At 41.6% G+C, this 16,749-nt stretch overlaps 1 pseudogene; it reads right to left on the minus strand.

Annotated features, from left to right (window-relative positions):
* LOC143388158 (contactin-3-like) overlaps window positions 1-16,749 on the minus strand; it is a 93,791-nt pseudogene that overhangs the window by 24,405 nt on the left and 52,637 nt on the right.

Raw genomic sequence — 16,749 nt, forward strand, 5'->3', positions numbered from 1 at the left:
GGGCACAGGAATATGCCAAAGGCTAAGTCTGTTCCCTACTTCCCACAGCCAGTTCTCAGGCCCTAGATGCTGAGGGCAGACAGTGTCTGATGTCCTCCTGCTGGCTAATTTCCATCACTTCCCAGACTCACAACCTGCCCTTGTAATTCCTGGAAACTCTTGGAAATGGGGTCTGGTTATGAATGCAAGACTCTTTCTTTTGCAAAGATGCCTATAATACCTGTTTTTATCCTTTTCAGAACTCAATGGGAAATGAGAAGACAAGAATAAGGGTGGCCGTCCTCCGTCCTCAGAAATATGGAGTCTATTTTTAGGAATGATAACTGTGGACCTTTTTTTTTCAATTTACTGCCAGTTCTGAGGTTAGGAGAGACACTGGGATATACTGCACGAGCTCAGAATGCTTAAGGCCAATGGCCCTGGGTTAAAATCCTGGCTCTTACTACAGGAGTTTTGGCAGATTTATTCATCTCTTTCATCAGGCTTTCATTTTGTAATTTGTAGATGGGAGACTTTTCATTTGAAAATTCTAATTAGGTAACTCCTGGCAGATGGCAACAATGCAATACAGATTGGCCCCTAACATCTTTGTTAGGTGGAACCACATGAGGTGGCCAATATTCAGTTGCTGTCATCTATAAAATAGTGATTTGCTATCATTTTCTAGAGTGATCTTGAGATGTCTCAGAATGTGGAGCAGATTTAAAAGGATAGAATGACTCAATGGTTTTCTAGTGAAGTGTGTGTGTACACAGCAGAATGATGCAATGAGGCCAGAGTGACAGGTACTCATATCCCTCAAAGGTTCACATTGTACATCTCTTGGATGGCATCTTGGCCCTCGCTTTCTGTCTTGCTAGTGACCGTTTCTCAGTTGCAGAAACCACAACAGAACTTTGAACTAGGGTAGCTTCCGGGGACTATTTTATTCTTCAACCAAGAAGAACAGGGTTGCAACCAATTGTTAGATTCTCTGTCTCTCGAGTCTTACACTTCAAGTCAGTTATGGTTGATCTTTATGACCTGCCCTGGGGACATAACCACAAGTTTGATTACTGTTGACTTGAGGAAAAAAAATACCCCTAAAGCCACAGAGAATTTTCTAGTCAGGTTTGAGCACAACTAGCTTATCGATATACAAACTTGTTTCCCGCACCTTCTTCTGCAGAGAACACTGTTGTCACTGGGCTAAATGGGCCTTCACCTCTGTTATTATAGACACCCACTTTGACTTCATAGGGTGAAAATGGCATGATGCTTTCGTTCCTGAAGACGTATCTTGGGGTGTCAGGGGATGTCACCACTGTCTGGATCCAGTTGGTAACCCCAAGAGGGCTGAAAGCAACCACATACCCAAAACCTTCACCATTCTGCAGCTCTTCAGGGACTGGCTGTAAAGAAAAGGCACATTCTGTCACTCTTAAAGACAAGGGCATAGCAAAGTGATGAGTCCTCATCCTTAGTGTTTCCTATGAATTATCAAATAATAACCTTCACCGTATCAAGTCGGAGATTTTAAAAAGAAGAGGAACAACAGGGGCACATTTAATTCAGCTGATTTTTAAGAGACATATAATACTCTTACGAGGCACCGAGGTACTGAGCTAGACTTCTCAGTGATTATTTGACATATGAGTGTCTTTAAGTTCATGTCTGGGTTTCTAATAACCCATACTCTGAGTCTAACATACTAGATATTTTAAGTCAAATAAAAATTATCAAATCCCTAGTGTTGGTTTTATGGAAAGAAATCATACCTTGATACAGTGATTAAGTACAAAGGAGCAAAAAAAAAAAAAAAGAAAAAGAAAAGAAAAGAAAAAGAAAGTAAATACAGCTTACTGAACTCAAGGATGCATGGACTCATGCCAAAAATTCTATTGGCATTTATCACAAGCTCATGATGCTTTATTTGTTTGTTAACATATTCAATTAATATAAATAAATTTAGTGCTAGCCCCCCCTATTTCATACATGTTAATTACATTTTCCCCCTAACTTGAAAAAAGCAAAGGATAAAAGATGGTCAGGAAAGAAATATAGACTCAAGCACCTGTGGGGATGTGTGACATTATCAGCAGGACATTCCAGGAATGCAAGGAGAGCAGTGAGGGAACCTCAAGAGTCAGCAGCCAGGAGTTGACTCTCACCCTCTGTTTAGCAGCCAGGTGTCCATGTGCAAATTACTATCTTTGTGCCTCAGTGTTTTAATATATAAATGTTCCAAGAATGAAATAAGAAAACTTTTGCAAAATGACAGGAACAGTGATTAGCACTGAAATATTTGCTACCGGTGCTACCAGCAGTGGCAACAGCGGTACAATTATCAGCAGCAATAGCAACGCCAGCATCAGAACCCACATCACAAGCACCACTGATAGTACCACCAGTACCACCAACACAGGCACCACAATTCCCAGCACCAGTGTCACCAGCACTGGAGACATGAGAACCAGTAGCACCTGTTCCATCAATAGTACCACCACCAAAACAATGACCTACACCACCAGTACCAACACCTCCAGCAGCGGCACCTGTGCCACCAGCTGTATCACCAGCACCATGAAAATGAGCACACACACCATCAGCACCATCAGCACCAACACCAGAATAACTACATCTGCACACCAGTGACACCATGAATACCTGTGTTCCCAGCACCACTACTAGCACCTGTGCCACAAAACCCACCACCAAAAAAACCAGTAACAAATTGCACCACTACTACAACCACTACCACCACCAGCCCCCACATCACCAGTCCATCCCCAGCACCACTGTCACCAACCCGACGACTCTCAGCAGCATTAGCAGCACCGCCTCCATAAGCACCAATAAAAGCGCCAGGCCCACCAGCAGCAGCAGCAGGGTAGGAGCCAGCAGCAGCCAAAGCTATCTCATTCATAGCAGGACAACCAGCATCAGCATCACCATAGCACCAGCACCAGAAGCAACACCACCTGTGCCACCTCCAACACAGGTGTTATTGGTAGATCCAGTACCAGCACTAGAACCAGTACCAGAACCACCAGCACCCCCAGCAACTGCACAGACTCAATGTGCAGTACCCAGTTCATTCCCCCAGCAACATCTCCATTAGCATCACCAGCACCACCGCTATGACCGCCACCAGCCCTAGTGCCATCAGTACTATTACAAGAGCACCGTGAGCACCAGCACCACCAGGACCATTCCTCCAGCACTACTAGTGCCACCAGCTCAAGGACCAGCACTACCATGGCAACAACATCACGTTCAGTACCACCAATAGCGCTGACACCATTACTAGTATCAGCAGCACCAGAATCTGCACCACCGGTATCAGTACACTGTTCGAATCAGGAACATCACTATAAGCACCATCACCAGCGTCACCAGCATCACCAGCATCGCCAACATCGCCAGCACCATCACCAATATTACTACTAGGACTAGCACCAGTACCATTACCACCAGAACCACCAGTGCTACCAGCACTAGCGTCAACTATAGCATCCTTAGAAGGAGCACCATCAGTACCAGCCCTGCAGCATCACTAACAGCATGGACACCACCCAGGAGGCCATAAGGATCATGAAAATAGGAGCACTCTCATGAGGGAAGTGCTGCCTGGACACTTACATCCCAGGTGATCAGCAGTTCAGACCGGCTTCCGCCTCCTCCACTGACTTCAGAGGGAGGCACTTCTGGAACTGCGTGGGTCAGAGAGAAAGAGATGAAACCCTCTTTGCATGTAGCAATATTTATCCAAAAGAAGACTCATTGTTGCTTTTAAAATACATGAAGGAGCTTCATCATTGACACATTACACACACACACACACACACACACACACATTCACAGATGCCTTAGGTAACGACCTAATGTACACACACACACACACACACACACACACGTGCGTGTATATATCCCATATGTATACATTCACAGATGCCTTAGGTAACAATGTAATGTATATTGCATGAAATTATGAAATATTTGGGGTGAGATCATCAGATGATTTTATTTTACCTGAAATTATAAAACATTTAAAACCTCTCAAGAGGTAATAAAAATGAAACTTATTTGAAAGGGACATTGTGACTGGTGTGAAGGCTAATAAAATATGCAAAATGGATTCACCAGGGACGCTGGGAAACCACTCCAGCAGGAACCCTGAACTGTGGCTATTCCAAGCAGAGACATGAGTTTCAGAACAACAGTGGCTTTATGGAGGAAGGATGCAGACTGGGACCCTCCCATCCTGGTAGGAGGTATTTATAAACCTCAGGCAGGCATCGACTTTCACACTTCTGCTGAGAACTTTCCTATAGTAAACTCAACGACACAGCTAGCATATAAATTCTTTGAAGGTGGGTCTTTGTCATGCCCATAGCTGTATCTGCAAAGTCTGCAAAGTGCTGAGCACACAGTAGACACTCCTGAATACGTGCGGTGTGAACAAATGAGCAGGCTGTAGGCAGGCACCGGCCCCCATGTCTCCTAGTACCTGCCACATGTACCACGTGCACTGTGCCAATCAAACGGCGTCACTAAAATGTGGAGACATATCCTTGGACTTTATCTTGACTTAGTTAGCTCCTAAAGTGACATGCTTGCTGTTTCAAATATTCTATTAGTTAATATTAATTAATATGCAGATTATGAAAAGGAAAGTTTACGTCCCCTCAGCTGTCTCAATAATGTGATGCTGGGTATGCATTCCACTTCTAAGTCTTAAAATTAGGATAATTTTAGGATCATAAATCCATTTATATTAATAGTTACCTTACATGGAAATTAATAACAATAATTCTTACTTAATTGAACAGTTGAGAAGCCAAAATATAATACCCATCAATTGTTTGAGCTCGTGTGTGTTCACTGAGCTCGGTGACAGAATGAGATTTCCTAGCAGCAAAAATTCCAAATGCCATTGTTTTGCCAATTTGTCAATGTTTGTTTTAAATGAAAACAGCTCTTCCCTACTAACAGGGTAACAATGTCAGATAGTAATTATAACCTTAAATGACAAAAATGTATTCACTCAACATGCCAGCCCACAGAGAAAGGTGTCCTTGCTTGGATAGAGTAGGAGATAACCGGACTGTGGTTGTCTGTGCCTTCTTTCCAAGACAGCTGGGCTGTGGTGTCTGTGATTTCTTCTACCTTCACATATCCTGGTGGTCCAGGTGAACCTAAAGAAGGTGAGTGTGCATACCACTGTCACCCACTTCCACCAAAGTGAAGAGTATGTCCCGTGACCACTTCAGTACCTCCATGAGGTCCCCGTTTAGAAAGTGCTTAGTGACAAAGGCCAGGTACCTAGTAATAATATCCCCTGACACATATTTCCATTGTTAGATCTTAAATCTGGATAGAAGGCCATAATCCCCCATGCTCCCTTGTGACTGTATGTAGGATTCCTGTTCCTTCCAAATGCAGTGCCCCTGGCTTTGGATACACTGACTTTCCCTTAAACCCAGTGGTTTACCTCTGTAGTTCTCAGCTTGTTATCTAGTGATGTTTTAATTCATGATTCACTCTGGTCATTTTCCATCCCAATAGCAACAGTACTCTGGACAGTAGCTTAGGTTGGCAAATTTTCTCAGGAATCCTGAATAAATAATCCTGATTCTTTTAGAAGGACATACACACACTTGCACGCGCACACACACCATATTCTCTCTCGCGCACGCACACACACACACACACACACCCCATATTCTCTCTCCTATTTAATCCATATACTGATTGATGATTGATGGCATGCTCAAGAACATATCAGCTTGGCAGCCATCCCCGTCACAGTCAGAGCTATTTGAAGGGCAGAGTCAAGAATCTTGTTTCTTTGAATTGACACTCATCTGAATTGTCGTATTTGCTGGCAAGAGGAGGACTCAAATCAACACTATAATTTGCATGTTCACATTCCCTCTCATCACGGCTCTCCCTCCAGTAAGGAATGATCAGCTAAGATGTGAAGGTAGGAAATCCAGGAGGCGTTCCTTTTACCTCTCACTATGAGCTCGGCGGCAGAGGAGACACTGTCCACTCCCGTGTGCACCATGCAGACGTACTTCCCGCTGTGCGTCAGCTGGATGTTTCTGATCATTAGATCACCTGAGGAACTCTGTTGGGAAAACCGGTGATGGACACACCGTTATTTTTAAAACACAAAGAATTTTGGAGACTATGGCCCAGAAACACATGGCGACGGAATCTGTATTTAGAGTAAAAACTAAAGTGGGACTAGACAGAGGTTGCAAGAAGGGAATGAACGGAAATAACACCAAGTTAAAAACCATACATGACTGCAGATAAATATTTCTGCAGACAAATAAATGACTAGCTTTCCCCAGGGGCATTTATGGTTTCAAAAATAAACGAGGGCAGAGATTATAGTCTCAGAGTCTATTTACTTCCACCAGGGTGACACTTCTTTTTATATCCACCGCTCAGCATCAGCTCAACTGTTTTCTCTGGTTCCAACCCCACTGCAATTATCTGCCTGAGAAGAAGCAGAAACCATTTAGGTATCTAGTGGGAAATAAATGCAGCGCGACACAGGGATTACCACAGTTGAACACTGTTCTAAACACATTGGAGCTCAAAAAAGACTAATGCCATTTAATTCCTCAGCTGCAAAACTTTAGGAACAGTCAGAATGAACCCCCTCAATAAGAAGAAATGGAAACATTTTAAACCTTAAAAATATCAGCTATCCATAAAGACATTTGTGGGTGTCCCTCAGCACCAATTAATGGAGCAAATATATTTCTAAATGCTCAACTTTAAACGGTCTTCATTTAAAGAGAATATAAAATCATGTTCATAAAATGACTAACTGCAGGTCGGTTTCATGCATTAGTAAAAATATAGATTGAAATAAAATAATTTGGAAAAGCAAAGCCCTTTGAAAAAGATTAGCAGTTGATGCCTGACCTGGTACAGGACACAGCAGCATTTATCTTGTTAATTAAAAGCGTAGCTTTCCTCTTGGGTTTTCCTAGAATATGTTGAAAGGGGATCTGTTATCCAATTTTTAGGTAATTTCCTAAAACTACCTACAGGGTACTTCCTTCCATATTGCTCCCTGCCCTGAGGATTCTTAATAGGCCACAGATTCTCTGTTGGTTGGATCATATGGCTTTGGATGGAACTTCTTGAGCACTGGGAGAGACCAGATGTGTGCTGATTGATGGCCACAATTAAAAGATAATCCTGAAACTGTGAAGTTTGCAGATTTTACTTTCCACACTCTGAACTTTCTTCTTTTCCTCCCTCCCTCTTTCTCCTCAGGGTTATTTAGAAATTTATTCCCAGGATGAAACCCTCAGTGCTTGCTGACCATTGCAGGTTTTCTGAGTTCCATATAGTCACAGGAGGGTGATTATCATTTCTATAGAAATCTTAATTTTCAGCAAAAATCTGTTGATGTTAAATGCCACCAAGACATTGGGGATGAGGCTGTTATTCTCCCTACCTTTATTTCTTACTTTGAAAACAGTTGGGTAAAAGAGAATTATAACAGGGCTCTCCTGAGTTTTTAGATATCTGCATGTACCATTTCAGCACACTGCTGGTCTTGTCTCTTGAAGGAGTAATGGAGAGTTTGGTATCAGGATGTGGCTTCTATTGACTTCAGGTATTGATAGTGGGAGAGACAGAAATGCTCAGCCAGGTCACAGAAATCAAACAGTCTTCCTAAAGAAATGTAGGTTTATGTTCAGAGGACACACCATTTCTAAGTATACGAGTGTACCACAGTGAACCTCACCATCATGTATGCCACAAGAAATTAATTTTTAAAAATAAGATAAAATAACTATGGGTAAATGACAGAAAGATCAATAGAGAGAAGGGGCTGGGGAGAAGGAAGGGGAAGGAGAGATACTGGTGCCTCAATTAGAACAAAATATATTCCATGCTTGTATAATTATGTCAAAATGGATTCTACTGTAATGTATAACAAAAAGGAACCAATAATAAAATTAAATTAAATCTAAAAAAATGTTGGAAAAAGAAGCAATAAACTAAGTTATGTAGAAAATGGGAGCCACCAATTTTTTTTAAGCACCAAAATGTTGTTAAAGTAGATAAATATGTAAATGGAAAGTAGAATTTAATTTTTGCCAGTTCAGTAACATGTATTTATATTGTACTTTTCTGGCCCTTTCTATCTCCAACTCATCTATTGTCTTAATGCATCGCTTCATAGAAGCAAGATTCACCTTAACAGAGGTTTACCCAATCCTGCTTAAGCCTTCAAGGGCTAAGACCTGCCTGACACATGACCTTTGTTCTCCAGGATGTAAACCCAACCCAGGGTAATAAGGAATGTACATGTGAGGCAGATTCCATCTGCAAACCTGGGAAGTTCAACTCAGGTCAAAGGACATCACATGGCACACCATGTGTGGAGAGCTGTAAAGCAACAGAGATGAATGTTTTCAAGTTCTGCTGACAGTGTGGAACCTGCTGCTAGGAGGAGTGTGAATGGGTGCAACCCCTCTGGAGAACTGTCCAGAAGTCTCCACTAAGGCACAAAATAAGCATCATCTATCACCCATTATTTCACCCCTAGGAATGGACTTATCCTGCAGAAATGTGTGTGTGCATCGACCACAAGATATACACAGCTGAAAACCAGAGGACTCAATGTCTGTCTCAGTAAAACTCATGAATAAATAAGTGGTATAATCATTTACGGAAATACTATTGGGACATTAAAATGACAAAACTATGTACATAGATCTATGTAACTGCATCTAAACAACCAGAGAGAAAAGAGGATATTGGTCTCATCTCACCACCCAAGAGAAGGGAGCTGTGGTGACCTGGGAAGGAATAAGTACTCTGGATTGAAGCATCATGGGGGATTCTAAAGTGCAGGTCATGCTCCATGTGTTCCTCCTGTGAAAATCCACTGGGCTACGTGGCAGGCACACATTATCCCATCATTTCTTATCAGGATGCAACTATTTCCAGACATTAAAAAAAATTCCCAAAGGAAGATTCACTGATAGCAAACCCAACTCTTTTCCACATCAGTTTGTCACTCTTGGAGAATGTAGTTGTTTATTGGGTAGCTGGGATAAAGTGGGTGGGACAAGACTGCCTGGGAAAATCTAAGTAAAATTTGTCAAAATGTAGTAAACCATTTAGGTCTCCTCTAAATAGGTTTCTCGATATATTTATTAATGAGATAGCATAATAGATATATTTAGAAGCATTTTTCTTTAGAGTATACAGCAATTCAAATAAAGGAGATTATAACACTAATAACTTTCAATAAATTGTTAGGCACACTAATAATTGTTTGAGTGAAAAACAGCTTGGTGTTTCCTCTCTGTTAAATTAGTCTGTAGTATTTTCCTAAGTATTCTTCCCCTCCCCCCCCTCCTTAAATAGATTGGACCACATTGGCAAGATGGGGGGCAAGGGGTCAAGTTTTTACTTTTTCTTTCATCCTGATTTTCATTAAAACCTCCCTCTAAAAACCTCCCCCAAGCCATGCAATTCTAAGTTTTCTAGAAAGCAAGCCATTTTTCTAAGCTGCAGGCCACAGGTTTACTCAAAATAGGAGATATGGGCCGTGGACAAGGTCCATTCCAATAATTCATACAGAAACTTTTACAGCAGGAGAAAAATCCCTAAGTGATACAAATTTGAGTTCCTTCTTAAAAGCACTACCTTTTAAAAAATAAGATAATTCATTCAAAAACTATTTATTAAGCAACTACTACACTTCAGTTGCTGGGTATACAATGATGAGGGGAGAAAAAAACAGTCCTTATATTCACTGAGCTGACAGCTGAGAGAGGCAGTCATCAAACAATGACATAAAACAATGTCAAATTACAGTGTAACTTAAGATCAGAGAACACAGAAGAGTCTATGGTTTTCGAGGGTTTCAGTGAATGAACCGACGGGCCCAGGCATGCGATGTAATCAGAAGTCTTGAAAAAAGAGGGTGAAGTGGTCTACACGGGCACATATCTACATGCAAAGCACTTGAGGACACAATCAATTAGTTTGACTCAAGAAGGGTAGGGTAGTGGCACACACCTGTAATCCCAGCGGCCCAGGAGGCAGAGGCAGGAGGATCATAAATTGGAGGCCAGCCTCAGTGACTCAGTGAGAACCTAAGGAACTTAGTGAAACTTTGTCTCAAAATTTAACAAGTGTTTGTGTGTGGAGTGGAGCATTGCAGATGAAATTCTGTGGTTCAGCACCACTGGGTTCAATCCCCATTACCAGGGGGAACAGGGGGGTTGCTAAAAGGGTTTCAGGAATAGGGATGTCAGGAATGTAGTTAATCTACAAACTCTTTATCTGTCCCCCAAAATTAAAAGTTCACTATAGTCAACATCAAATGCATAGTTACATCAAAATGACAGTAATGTTTTTTTTTCCTTTTTGGGCTAATTTTATAATTTCTAAGTTTGGCTAGAACCATTTACCCCTTTTTTCATGCTGGGGATTGAACCCAGAGCCTTAAACACACTAAGCACACACTCTACCACTGGGCCACATGCCCAAGCCCTAGAATCACTTTCTTATTGAAGTATTTGTTCACCTAGTCATACACATTTCTTTTAGGAAAAAAAATACACATTTTTGAAACATGCTACAGGTACAAGAAGCAAACAGATTTATAAGCCAAATCATCTTTGACATGAATGTTAAGGGAAAATGTAGCGTGTGCTGAATTAAACAGAAGAGGATCTTATTAACTTTTCCCCTGTATTTTCTGAGGTGATGACACTAATGAAATTTGGGATGCAATTTAAAAGCCACTCTGCACTGAAAGGCAAGCAGTATGTGATGTGATAACCCATGCCAGGAGAAAGTAAATGAATAGCCGATCATCACTAATTACAGGCGGGCTCGAAGCACACTGTGGTGTCTGCCATGTGCTAAGAACCGAGGTGCAGTGCAAACTTCGGAATCGGGGAGCGTCTTCCATGTTGCCAACAGAGCCTCAACTTTGAGTGAAACAGATTATCACAAATACTAATTCCTTAGTAAGCACTCTCGATATAAATGCTGCCACTGGACTGCCAAGAAGCATAATTTCCCAGTATAAGGGAAAAAAAATACATTTTGATGGCTATTTGGAAGGCAAGGTTGACTAGGCGGGCCTCCTCCTTTTTATCACTTTATGCAGTCTGTGACTGCAGAGCCACCCAAATTAATCATCGGTCCCTTCACAGGCCTGCTTTCCAAACCCTGACACCGCATGTAAATCACACCCAGGTGCCTTGAAAGCAATCGACCTATAGGTTCCTCCTGGAATCTGGTTGGTGCTTTTCTTTGTGAAGGTCCCCAAAGGAACTGATGGTGACATGACTCGCCTCTGCATTTATGATCAAGCAAATTAAACCTTGCCCCCACTCTCCCTGGACAGCCTCCTCAGGGTCACCTTCCTTACACACATACTCTGCTCAGGCAAGGAATAGAAAACGTAGGCAGCCACTGAAGATGGAAACAGGACCAAGCTGGGACATTGTGCTAATTTTTCTTACTAACAGTGGTTACAGTCACTTGGTTGTCTGAACAGGTGATATTTAAGGCAGGTAAATGTCATCTGTTAATATCAGAATTTGCTTGACTTTCTTTTTTTTTGGCAGGGGGAGGTACTGGGGATTGAACTCAAGGGCACTTGACCACTGAGCCACATCCCCAGCTTTATTTTGTATTTTATTTACAGACAGGGTCTTTCTGACTTGCTTAACGCCTGGGATTTTGCTGAGGCTGGCTTTGAACTCACAATCCTTGGGTCTCCAAAGTGCTGGGATTATAGGTGTGCCCCACTGAGCTGGGCTAAGAATTTGCTCAACTTTCTTTGGGAGGGGATGTCCTAGTCCTAGTGTGCCTCACTAGAAGTTGGTGATGTCAAGATGCTTTTACCAGAGACTTCAACTCAGTGTTTTCTACACTTTGGTCACTACAATTACATTTACAGCTTTATATGACACATCCTATGAATGGAAGTTCTGTTATTCACTTAATGTTTTCTTAAACTGGTTAGCTTTCTTTAATTAATATGGAAACAGATAGGGAAAATGTATATTTTTGACCTAAATGGGAGTTTGCTCACCAAAATAAGTTAATGGCAGAAATGAACACAGTGAGTAGAAAAAAATATGAATGGACACTGTCCAAGATAATGCATATGGACAGCAGCTGAATGGTGTTAAAGTCCCTGAGCCAGAGACCTTTGCTCTGCTAATTAAAAAAGGAGATTGGCAAGTGTTAGACACTGTTATCAACAAATTCAACACTATAGTTAGCCACTATTCTGAACTTAAACTCATGATTGAAAAAAAATTGAAAATGGATGGTTTCTATGTCCTATTATTTAGAGCTGCATATCTAGGACCTAAATCCTATCATTCTCAATGCTGGTTGTGCTATAAATTTACCTGAGGAATCTTTAAAAAGTACCAGAAAAGCCTAGGCCACATCCCAGGATAATGAAGTCAGAATGAACTGGAGACAGGAGACCCTCTAGGTGACTCTAATAAGCCATTAGGGTGCAAAGCTCATTAAACCTCCTGGAATTTGACGTTCCTAATCTTCATTCCTCTTGGAAACAGAAGGCTTACAATAACCACTCTGATGTCCCCCAACTCTGAAATGCTATAATAAATAAATTAATGAAATAATTATTAGGCTGGGCTGGACATTGCTGGACACAGGCTGACAACAGCACTCCTATACAGAGGGTCCTCCTGGGAGGGAGGCATGAAAACTAGCGTTCGTGAAGCAGGCAGAGTGTGTCAGGTTGGGGCCAACTCCCTTGATGTTGCCTTGTTTGCTGTGCTCATTGTAATTTAGAAATAGTCACCCAAGTCACTCAACAGTGATAAATTTCTATAAATGCACATGGAAACTTACTATTACTCAACCTGTACCACTCTAGGATTTCTGTTGATGGATGTGATGATTCTGGCATATTCCAAGTCAAGGAGCTTATCCTGGAGAGTAAATTAACTCAGGGATCAAACCTCACTGTTTTGTTTTTCCCTATAGTGAATGAACAAAGTGCACTAAAAGCAGATCTGTCCCTTGTAGAATGGTATGGCTGTGTGGAAGAAAGGGTCCACTGATGCAAAGGAATAAAAAGCTATTTTCTCATGGCCACATAAACAAATTCTGCTGAGTTCCTTGGGTTTACTTCTGGCACCAATTCATTTTGCTATGTAATCGTTCACCCCCAAATTTAGTAGCTTAAATAAAAAAAAAACTTATTGTGCTCAGGAAACAGCAGAGAGGAGTGGAGCCAGCTCCTTAGTGCTGCATAGCTTCTTGGGGAGATGTACCTGGGGACTGGCAAGCTCATCCACAAGACGGGCAACTTGGAGTTGGTCGTTGGCTGGGACTTCAGTGGGACTGATGGCTGGGGACCCTGGTTCCTCTTAAAGTGAATCCCTGCACACTCTACTTTGGCTTCCTCATAGTCTAGTGGCTCAGTTTCAGAGCCATTGTACTAATGTAACCAGGTAGAAGAGCATGTGTTTTGGGGAGTTAGCCTCAGGAATCCGATGTCACTGTTCCTGGGGTTCTTTATTAGTCAGGGAAGTCACAAAGGTCTTCTGGGTTTCAACAGGGGAGGAATGGCTTTATTGCAGGTGGACAGGTGTTTGTCAAAGTCATGCTATAAGGAGAACTCATTGTATAAAGCAGGCTGTGGCCACCATCTTTGGAAAACACAATCTGCCTCACCACAGGTTCCTTCCACACCTGCCGTACAGCCAGTGCTTGGGACGGATGATCCACAGGGACCACAGAAACAGGTTTCCATACCTTCCACTATAGCTTTGGGGTCTCTCACATGGACATCTGAGGGAGAGAAAGTTGTAACTTGTGGCTATGTACTTGCCAAGAGTCACCCTTGTGGGCTGGCCTGAACTGAATGTGCCAAGAACCTAGAATAGGTTAAAAAAAGAAAAGAAAAAAACAACAAAGAAATAAAAGCAAAACCCTAGACTAGACACCCTTTCTTTTAAGTCAGAAGCCTGTATATGGACCAGATAAAGGACTCCCAAGGGCTCAAAGAGTATAAAATTATACCCTATCCCAGGAGAGTTGCTCCCAAAGAGATCACAGTTTTTTCCTTACAATTGCAGTCGATTATATTCCAGCCATTTTCCAGATATTTCAGAAGTATAGATTTTTCATCTCCAAGTCATATTGAAAAAGATAAAATAGGAAAGACTAGGTTTGATATTAAATGTGACTATCAATAGATTTTTTTTATGATAAAGAACATGTTCTAAAATTTTAAGGTTGGTATAAGAAAAAGGGATTGAAAAATCAGAGTGTTTCTATAATAATAATTTTTTTGTTGTTAAAAACCAACCACTTAAAATTTCTGGTGTTGGAGTCTAAATTTTTAAATCACCCCAACTGATCTATTCATTCTTTACTTGCATGTCTATGTTCTAATCAATTAAATGGGTATAATTAAATATCACATCTTATACAGTACAATGATTTTCTAAATTAGAACATAAAATATAAGCCAGCATGATTAGAAAATTGGCCAGTTGCTCTGACTTCTGGTATCCAGTCACCACATAAGGAATTTAGAAGTTGCCACTCTGTCTTAACAACAGGTAAAAATCTAAACACAATTAAAAAATTAATTCTTCTTAGCTACAGCAAGGAAATATGGTCACAGGGCAGACTGTGTCCCTCAACACTGGAGATGTAACTGGGCAGATGCAGAGATCCACATGTAGAAGGCTCCCTGGAAACCTCTGCTGGAGTAGGAACCCTGGCTGTTACTGACAACCTGCAGGATGGGCTGAGGGGATAGCTCTGGGGACCCAGTCATAGAGGGGTCCCCACAACCTCAGCGTTACTTCCAAGTCTACTAAGTCCTTGTAGAAAATACTGGAGAAAAATTCCACATGGTTCTGGCAGAAGCAGGGGAAAGGAACATCCCAGACTGTTTTACTCTCCCTTAAAAGGTCTGCCTTCAGGAGCAAGTAGCCAGCTTGGTCTGATCAGAGCCTAACCTACTAGGGGGAGGAAATATCAAACTCCACCTCCTCCAGCCATCCTGTCCCATGTTAAGAGGGCGGGGGGAAATGGAAAAGAACAAGAGAAGTTTAGAGTCTAGGGGTGCGGGCTTACTTAAAAGATGGAGCCCTCCCTCCCATATACCTCGTCCATCGGTCTCTTATTCAAGGCCTATTGATCTCATTGCCATTTTCTAGTACATCATATGTGCCTTTCCCCAAAGTTACAGGCACATAAAAAGGCAAAAATCCAACCAAACAACAAAATAAGGTTTGAACAGGCAAAACAATCAGGGTAGGAGTGATGGTATGATCAGACTAGGAATTGAAAAACATGATAAATACTAAGTGCTCCAGTGGGGAAAAAGTAACCACAGGTGAACACAGGAATGTTGCAAGCAAACCAATGGAGATGTCCGGAAAAAATTAGAAAGAATAAGATGCCAGATGAGATCATTGAGAACACAGACAATGACAAGAGCTGGTGAGGATGAGGGGAAAAGCACACTCAGATTGTTGGCGGGACGGCAAGTTAGTGCCATCGCTTTGCAAAGTAGTATGGAGATTCCTCCAAAGACTAGAAATGGACCACCATGTGGCCCAACTGCTGAGGAATGAAACCACTGTGTGACCCAGCTGCTCCACTCCTTGGTGTTTATCCAAAAGATCTCAAACCAGACACTGCAGTGATACTGCCATTTCAAAGTTCACAGTGGCACAATTCACAGTAGCCGAGTTATTGAATCAGCCAGATTAATGGGTCAAGAAAATATAATACACACACACACACACACACACACACACACACACACACACAATGAAGTTGTATTTAGCCTTGAAGAAGAATGAAATTATGGCATTTCCTGGTAAATGGATGAAAATAGAAACATCATGCTAAGTGAAATAAACCAGATTCAGAAAGTCAAAGTTTGAATACTTTTCTGTAGGTGTGGAAGCAAGAGCAAAATAAAGGGGGAAAAAAAGATGAAGGTGGATCTCATAAAAGCAGAGGGAAGATCAGCAGAGTAGAGGAAGGAGATTGAGGGGGAAGAAGGAGGAGGGATAGGAAAGGGAGGAAATGTGGAATGAAACTGACCAAATGATGATGTGTGCATGTACGAATACAGCACAGTGATTTCTACTTCTATGTATAGCTATAAAGCACCAATTAAGAAACATAAATAAATAACTAGAAGGACCTGTAGAGTGTAGCAAGGGAAATGGGGAGGCAGGAATAGAGGGGCAGAGTAAGCCCTGGGCACTGAAATGAAGCCAATTATATTCCATACATGAATGTTTATGTGGAAATGGTCCCCAATATTATGTGCGACTATAATGCACTAATATAAATATTATGTAAAAAAAGAATCTCCAGAGACTAAAACACTGTAACAGAAGTGGAGAAACCTTTTAATGGGCTCATCAAAGGAGAAACCAAGCTGAGCAAAAACCTCTAAGTCCGAGGACATGACAATAGGAGTTTAAAATCACAAATGGACTGAAAGGAAACAGAACCATTTCCAAAGACTGTGGCACAATTACCACAGGTGCAGAGTATGTGGGATGGAAATAGCAGAAGGAGAAAAATGTGTGAAGGAACAGAAAAAAAATATGTGTTTGATATGAGAATTTCCTCAAATAAATTTCAGACACCAAATCGCAGATGCTTTGTAAAGGCCAGCCCCAAGCAGGACAAATGCAAAAACCCAAGCACACCAAAGTATGACTGGGCATA

This window comes from Callospermophilus lateralis, unplaced genomic scaffold (assembly GCF_048772815.1).
Source record: "Callospermophilus lateralis isolate mCalLat2 unplaced genomic scaffold, mCalLat2.hap1 Scaffold_84, whole genome shotgun sequence".
NCBI lineage: Eukaryota > Metazoa > Chordata > Mammalia > Rodentia > Sciuridae > Callospermophilus > Callospermophilus lateralis.